We start from the raw sequence: 9,384 nt of genomic DNA on the forward strand, positions 1-9,384 counted from the left end.
GAGCGCCTGGACAACACTTTCTACAGTGGCCTAGGGCAGCGAAGACTACAGCCCAGTCTTCTAGGACGGAAACGTGGAATACTACTCTAAGTATCTGGGTTAAATTTCCCAGAGTCCTAGAGGGGAAAATATTCGATAGACATTGTTGTGGAGCCCAAATGGCGCCAAAAAAAAAAAGCTCTAGCGGACTGAGCACCACTGACAGCTTGCCTGACCAGAAGTTTCTTTTTCTAGTTTCTAGAGTGGCTGCAAGGTAGTGCTTACTGTCATGAAGCCCTTGGGTGTTATGAATAAGTGGGTTCAATTTGGATGAATTCTGTGCCGCTGACTGAGCCCAGTTTTCCCTTTTATCACTCTCCCCTCTTTTTTCATGTAACTATACTAATAAGCTATTGTCAAGAAAATACCTTGTATAGGAGAGAAAAGTGAAGCCTGAACTATAGGAAGAAAATAAAAATCATTACAGAATGGGAGTGATGTGTGAGTTAAAAATGGAGATCTTGAAAGAGGATTGGCCAAGGAGCACAAGATCTCAGTCTTACCTCGACTGGTTTGCCTTCTTTGTTCCATGTGTACCTGGATGCATCTGAAACTTCTACCAGTGTCAGCTGGTGTAGACTGTTGATTCAGAAGTATTCAGTTCAGTTCAGTCGCTATCATGCCGACTCTTTGCAACCCCATGGACTGCATCATGCCAGGCTTCCCTGTCCATCACCAACTCCCTGAGCTTGCTCAAAAACATGTCCATTGAGTTGGTGATGCCAACCATCAGAAGTACTACGAAATCACAAAAAGACAAATGTTCATTAGGTCATGATGCAGAAGTATTTAAAACTCCCAGCATTTCCTTAGTCTTAATTTCTCACTTTAAAAGTGAATGAAGGCTACACCGGCAGGGAACTGGAGTAAACACTGCAATACTTAAAAGGGTAAATCATATATAAAATCTTGAGAATATTTCTTTTTTATCTTGAGATATCACATCACCTACTATAAACTTGCTCTTGGCACAGTAAATCCAATGAGTTAATGATATGCCTTATTATTCCACATGCCAGCTGAAATCAGAGAGGCCATGATTTATCCTGTGAAATAGGGGCTCAAATCTAGAAAAACTATACAACAACAAAACTGATTACCACCAAAACTGAAAAATCTCACAAAATCCAAAAAGGCTGTCCTGTCTACTTTTCAATGGCATAAGAATGAAATAATCTATAGTGAAAACTTAAAAAAAAAAAAACACTGGAGAAAAAAGTTAAATGTGCATAAACACATCTTACAAATAAAACATTATCAACATGTTTCCCCACGTGCTTCATTTTTTCCTTTCTTTTTTTAATAACTGACATAAGTACAAATCCATGACATCTTGTCACTTTTCCCTAAAACATTTTCATATATTTCTCAAAAATATAGGACATTTATTTTCATAACCACAGTCTAGGTGGCTCAGTGGTATATAATCTACCTGCAGAAGCTAGAGACACAGGTTCAATCCCTGGGTCAGGAAGAGCCCCTGGAACAGGAAATAGCAACCTGCTGTAGTATTCTTGCCTGGGAAATACCATGGACAGAGGAGCCTGGAGGGTTACAGTCCATGGGGTTGCAAAGAGTGGGACACAAGTGAAAATGCACTCACGCACGTACTCATGTAATACCACTATCACACTGAACAAAATTAATAGTCTCAATATTAATTTACTCTATCCTTACTTTAAGTTTCAAATTCTTCCAAGAGTTTTACACTTTTTAAAAAATCAATATCAAAATATGTCCATTCAATGCATGATTTTTGCATGTCTTGTGACCCTCCTGCATCTTTATATTGTCTTTTTTTTTCACTAGAAAAATATTTCATTCTAGTAAGTGTGTAGTTCCATCTCATTGGGGTTTTACCTTGAATTTCCTTGATGATAGTGATGCTGATTCTAATATGTCCTTAATTCAGTCATATATGTTCTTTGGTGAAGTGTCTGTTCAAAACTTTTGCTTATATACTTTTTTTAACGGGTTATTTTCTTGGTGTTGAGCACAAGTTCTTTTTTAGTGTTATGTTTCACAAATATTTTCTCCCAGTCTGTAGCTTCTCTTTGTATTTTTACAACTGTCCTTTGAAAAGCTGAGGTTTAAAATTTTGATGAAGCCCAACTTATAAAATTTTCTTGTATGGATCATACGAAAAACTTGCCTATTCAAGCTGACAGGTGATGAAAAAAACTGTCCAGTTTCTTCAAGAACTTTTTATTATTTAGGATTAAAAGTTTCATTGAAGATCCATTTTGAATAAACTTTTTATACAGTGTGGTGTATAGGTTAAGATTCACTCTTTTGCATGTTGATGTTTAATTATTCCTGCACATTTCAATGACATACTGTTTCTCTCATTGAATTGCCTTGGCATGTTTTTAAAAATATCAATTGACCACATATGTGGCTCTATTTTTGGACTCTATTTAACATCCTACTGTTCTATATGTTTATCGATTTACACACTGTCTCAATTTACAGTAACTGTAACTTTATGGTAAGTCTTGAGATCAGATATTATGAATCTTCAAATTTTGTTCTTCATTTTTTATATTTTTAAGGCTATTCTTGTTTCTTTGCTTTCTGCATAGGTTTTTTTAAATAGCGTGTCAATTTCTGCAACATCTCCTGCTGGGATATTGAGCAGAACCATGGGCTTCCCTTGTGGCTCAGCTGGTAAAGAATCCACCTGCAATGTGGGAGACCTGGGTTCGATTCCTGGGTTGGGAAGATCCCCTGGAGACGGGAAAGGCTACCCACTCCAATATTCTGGCCTGGAGAATTCTATGGACTGTGTAGTCCATGGGGTTGCAAAGAGTCAGACACAACTGAGTGACTTTCATGTTCACGTTCATGTTGGGCCTACAGATCAATTTAGGATAAATGGCTTACCAATACTGACTCTTCCATTCTATGGAACAAGCTCTTTGTTTGATTAGTCTTTTAATTCTTTCATCAGTAATTGTACTGTGCAGTATAGAGATCACACACCCCCATCCCAACCACCACATTATATACTTGGCACTACTGTAATTGGTACTATGCTGTATGCTTAATTGATCAGCGCTACCCGACTCTCTGTGGCCCATGGACTGTAGTCCACCAGGCTCCTCTGTCCACGGGATTTCCCAGGCAAGAATACTGGAGCAGGTTGCCATTTCCTACTCTAGGGGGTCTTCCTTACCTAGAGATCAAACTGCATCTCTTGGCATCCCCTGCATTCGCAGGCAGATTCTTTACCACTAGTGCCACCTAGGAAGCCCTTAACTGGTAATGCTTGTTTGGGTGTGCCAGTCTCTTAGTTGTAGTATGAGTGATCTTTCATTGCAGCACATGGGCTTCTCTCTAGTTGTGGCCTGTGGGCTTCAGAGCCCATGGGTTCAGTAGTTGTGGCAGGCAGGCTTAGTTGCCATGCAGCACGTGAGATCTTAGTACCCCCACCAGGGATCAACTCTGTGTTTTCTATCTTGGAAGGCAGATTCTTAACCAATGATGATCAGGGAAGTCCCTGCTTTTTTCAGTTTCCAATAGTTCAAGTATAGTGATTTTATGTGGTTTTTTTTTTTTTTTTTTTGGTCCATGACCCAAGGCAGGCAGGATGTGGGATCTTAGTTCTCCACCCAAGTTTTGAACCCAAGCCCCCTGCAGTGGATGCAAGAAGTCTTAACTACTGGACCACCAGGGAAGTCCTGATTTTGTATATTTGTATACTGACCTGTGACTTTGCTAAACGCACTACTTCTATGAGTTTTTCTGTTGATTCTTTAGACTTTTCTACATAATCTTGCCTTCTGCAATTAGAGAGTTTTGTTTCTCCCTTTTCTATCTGTATATCTTTTCTTTTTCTCACTTTGGTGCACTGGCTTTTAGCTCCTATATAATGTTGACATGGGTGGTGAGAGTAGAAATCTTTCACTTCTTTCCAAACTTTGGGTGAAAGCTTCAATCTGTTCAGTTCAGTCACTCAGTCATGTCCAACTCTTTGTGACCCCATGGACTGCAGCACACTAGGCTTCCCTGTCCATTACCAACTCCCAGAGCTTGCTCAAAACTCATGTCCATTGAGTCCATGATGCCATCCAACCATCTCATCCTCTGTCATCACCATCTTCTCCTGCCTTTAATCTTTCCCAGCATCAGGGTCTTTTCTAAGGACTCAGTTCTTCACATCAGGTGGCCAAAGTATTGGTGCTTCAGCATCAGTCCTTCCAATGAATATTCAGGAATAATTTTCTTTAGGACTGACTGGTTTGATCTTGCAGTCCAAGGGACTCTCAAGAGTCTTCTCCAACACCACAGTTCAGAAGCATCAATTCTTTGGTACTCTTTATGACCATAAAGCTTTCTTTATGGTCCAGTTCTCACATCCATACATGCTGCTGCTGCTAATTTGCTTCAGTCGTGTCCAACTCTGTGCGACCCCATAGACGGCAGCCCATCAGGCTTTGCCATCCCTGGGATTCTCCAGGCAAGAACACTGGAGTGGGTTGCCATTTCCTTCTCCAATGCATGAAAGTGAAAAGTGAAACTGAAGTCGCTGAGTTGTGTCAGATTCTTTGCGACCCCATGGATTGCAGTCTACCAGGCTCCTCCATCCATGAGATTTTCCAGGCAAGAGTACTGGAGTGGGTTACCATTGCTTTCTCCACACCCATACAAGACTACTGGGAAAATCATAGTTTTAACTAGATGGACCTTTGTTGGCAAAGTAATGTCTCTGCTTTTTAATATTTTGTCTAGGTTGGCCATAGCTTTTCTTCCAAGGAAGTGTCTTTTAATTTCATGGATGTAGTCACCATCTGCAGTGATTTTGGAGCTCAAGAAAATAAAGTCTATCACCGTTTCCATTGTTTTCCCATCTATTTGCCATGAAGTGATGGGACCAGATCCCATGATCTTAGTTTTTTGAATGTTGAGTTTTAAGCCAGTTTCTTCACTTTTTTAAAGCCACTTTTTTTTTTTTTTTTCACTGAAAGCTTCAATCATTCACCATTAAAAATAATGCAATCCAGGGACTTCCCTGACTGTTCAGTGGCTAAGACTTCTCATGCCCAATGCAGGAGGCCCAAGTTCAATCCCTGGTCAAGGAACTAGATCCCACATGCAAGCCACAACTAAGAGTGCACACATAGCAACAAAGATCCTGTGTGCCATAGCTAAGACCCAGCCCAGCCAAATACATCAATATTTTTAAAATGATGCAGTCCAATGTTGTAAATCAACTATACTATGAAAAAAGACAAAAAATTTGGTATACTTCTCTGGAAGTATATTTGGTATACTTCTCTGGAAGATTTTTTTTCTTTTATCAGACTTGGAATATTTGATTCACAGCATTTTGTTTCAGAATGTTAAAGATGTTACTCTACTGTCTTTGGGCTTGCATGGTTTTTGATGAGAAGTCTCCTTTTTTCCTCATCTCTGTTCTTTGTATGCATTGTGGCTTTTTTCTGTTAATATTTCCTCTGCATTGTTCATTTTTAATATGAACACTGGCAATAATGCACCTACTTTTAGAGGTTTGTTTTGTTTGCTTTTAAATTCTTCTTGTGTAGAGTTCTAGGATTGGGCAAAGTCTTTTACTGTTTAAGAAAAAATTCTCACCCACTATCTCTTAAAATATTTTTCTTTTCATTCTCTCCCTCTTCTCCCCCTGGGTTTCCAATTACACATAAATTAAACCACAAAAAAATTTTCCCACAGTTCTTGGATACTTTGTTCCATTTTCTTCACATTTTGTTTGTTTGGATTATTTTCATTGGCCTTTATTCAAGTTCCCTGACATTTTTCTCAGCTGTTTTTAGCCACTTACATGTTCTTCAAAATAATCCTTTGTTATAACACTTCTTTACTAGCATTTCCCATTTGATTATTTATTAATTTCCACTGAAATTCCCCCATCTGTTCATGTACATTGTCTGTCCCTTTCATGAAAACATTTAACACATCAACCAGAAATATATAAAATTCTTTATTTGGTATTTCTAAAATATGGTCATCTCTAAGTGAGGTTCTGATGGGTCTGCTGTCTCTTAGCAGAGGGTTGCATGTTCTTTTTTTTAAAATCTTGTAATTCTTGATTTGAATGCCAGGTACCATGTATCAAACAGTAGAGACTTAAGTAAATAGTATTTTTGCTGGAACTGGGCACACCTGTTTTGCTGGGATGTTGAATCAGTCTCATTGAGAATTAAGTTGAAATTGGATTCTGTTTTTACAATAGTTATCTTCCATACACTGCTTCAAATTTTTCTAACGTTACCTTGTTTTAGGGTGGGTGCTGGAGGATTTTCCTCAATGTTCCTGTCCACCTTCAGCTTCTGGCTATCCCTGTGCCCTGTGCCACGGAAGGACTCTCCATCCACGTTCTTCTCCTTTTCCCTACATAGCCTGCTACTGGCCTGTCACTAGGGGAAAGCTAGCCTGTTTATGGGGACCAGGGATGTTCTTTATTGAGTTGGTTTAGTCTTACTCTTGAGTGGGGATTGGAGTGATCAGAGACTTTATACATTTTGGGGAGCTAGGACTACATAACACTAATAATGAGACAAACTCTCTTCTCTAGGCTGTGAACAAAAAAAGCAGGTGATACTGCCTCTTTGTGAGGAAACTGAAGTCCAGAGAAAAGAGAATTAAAGAAGAGCAACATAATGCCCTTTTGAGTGACCCAGACCCGAGTCTTACCTTACCAGTATCTTTTCACTTAAATGAACTGAGAAGAAATTTTGGTTTAAGCAATTCTGTAGGTTAATGAAACTCTATAGGTTACAGTTTGTTAACCTACAACTAAAGTATCCTGAGTGAAAAAACCACCATGAGCTCTCATGATCTTCCCTTGGAAATGAGAGTACTAAAACACATTAAAAGCCCTGAATTTCTGATGATACTGCAAAACTTGAACTAGCACCTTGGAAGCCAGATTAAGCCTGTGCCTTGGTCACCCCACTCACCTAACAGATTGATATATGACCGAAAAACTATGGAGCACCAATTTATACTATATCTGAGTTGTACCAGGTTGTTTAAGGCTGCATGGGCTTTGAGACCTAAAGAAAATTTTATAGGAAGTTAAAGCTGCTGACACCTAATCTATCTGTATCCTCTAGAGACCTCTGAACATTATCTTCAGGAGCTTTATTCTTTAATTTTGGCTGTAATGCCATCTAAAGAAATAGAACAATCACATTATGAGTTCTTAACTATAAGGGACAATGTCTCAGTACTTTATTGCTTTGGTAAGACATTAATTGTGAATTTTAAAAGGTACAAAAAAGACTAAGCTAAAATTCTGCTTGCCACAGAAAACCACTATATACGTGATAGTGAATAATCTTTCACAGATTATCTATTAAGCATGTATTTGAACATATATGTATACAGACCAAAGGTAACTGGATATTATGAAGGTACAATCTGCATTTTTTACTAAACAATATGTACGAGCTTTCTCTGTCATTTTACATTGATTCAATGTTTCCCATAGCACCATATTATAGGAACATTGAGAAATTTATCTTATTAATTTGCAGTTTTAGTAATTACCCTTATGTACACAGCCTGTTTAAAACCACTTTATCATAAACTATTATTCTATGATTTCCAGACACTGACTGGTTCAGAATTGGGAAAGGAGGACGATAGACTATATACTGTCACCCTGCTTATTTAACTTATATGCAGAGTACATAATGCGAAATGTCAGGCTGGATGAATCACAAGCTGGAACAAAGATTGCCAGGAGAAGTATCGGCAACCTCAGATATGTAGATGATACCACTCTAATGACAGAAAGTGAAGAGGAACCAAAGAGTCTTGAAATTCAACATTAAAAAAACTAAGATCATGGCATCTGGTCCCATCACTTTATGGCAAATAGGTGGGGAAGCAATGGAAACAGTGAGAGACTTTATTTTGGGGGGGTCCAAAATCACTGCAGATGGTGACTGTAGCTATGAAATTAAAAAACACTTGCTCCTCGGAAGGAAACCTATGATAAACCTAGACAGCATATTAAAAACCAGAGACATCATTTTGCTGACAAAGGTCCATCTAGTCAAAGTTATGGTTTTCCCAACAGTCATGTACAGATGTGAGAGCTGGACCATAAAGAAGGTTGTGTGTGTGTGCACATGCTCAGTCATGTCAGACTCTTTGCAGCCCCACAGACTATAGCCCACCAGGCTCCTCTGATCATGGAATTTCCCAGGCAAGAATGCTGGAGTGTGTTGCCAAACAAGGCTCTGCACTGAAGAATTGATGCTTTTGAATTGCAGTGCTGGAGAACACCCTTGAGAGTACTTTGGACTGCAGGGAAATCAAACCAGTCAATCCTAAAAGAAATCAACCCTGAATATTCACTGGAAGGACTATTGCTGAAGCTCCAGTAATGTGAAGAGTCAACTCACTGGAAAAGATCCTAATGCTGGGAAAAACTGAAGGCAAAGGGAGAAGGGGACAGCAGAGGATGAGATAGTTAGCATCACCAACTCAATGGACATGAATTTGAACAAACTCTGGAAGATAGTGGAGGAAAGAGGAGCCTGGTGTGCTGCAGTCTATGGGGTCACAGAGAGTTGGACATGACTTAGCGACTGGACAACAAAAATGTACACTTTACATTTTGATACATATTGTACAACTCTGACAAATTTGTATTTTTCACTTCCTCCAATAAAATGCATTGTTCTTGAAGATACAGATTAGCAAGCAAAAGGAAATCTTATCCTAATAATCAATACATTTGAAAAAATGTCTACAAAAATTCAATATTTCTCCTTTCCTTACTAAAAATAAAATTATCATATGATCCACCAATCCCACTCCTGGTCATACATCTGGACCAAACTATAATTCAAAGAGATACATGCACTCCTATGTTCAGAGCAGCAGCATTCACAACAACCAAGAAATGGAAAGCAACCTAAATGTCCATTGACAGATGAATGGATAAAGAAGATGCAGCACATATATATAGTGGAATATTACTCAGCCATAGAAAAGAATGAAATCATGCCATTTGCAACAACATGGATGCAACTAGAGATTATTACACTAAATGAAATAAGTCAGAAAGAGAAAGATGAATACCATATGATATCACTTACATGTGGAATCTAAAATATGACACAAATGAACACATCTATGAAACAAAAAGAGAATCATGGACACAGAGGACAGACAGGTGGTTGCCAAGGGGTTGGGGGAGGGATGGAGTAGGAGGCTGGCTTAGCAGACATAAGCTTTTATATATACAATGGATAAGCAGCAAGGTCCTATTGGATAGCACAGAGAGCTATATTCAATATCCTATGATAAACCACAATGGAAAAGAATATTTTAAAAGAAATTTTTAAT

This window comes from Bubalus bubalis, chromosome 18 (genome assembly GCF_019923935.1).
Source record: "Bubalus bubalis isolate 160015118507 breed Murrah chromosome 18, NDDB_SH_1, whole genome shotgun sequence".
NCBI lineage: Eukaryota > Metazoa > Chordata > Mammalia > Artiodactyla > Bovidae > Bubalus > Bubalus bubalis.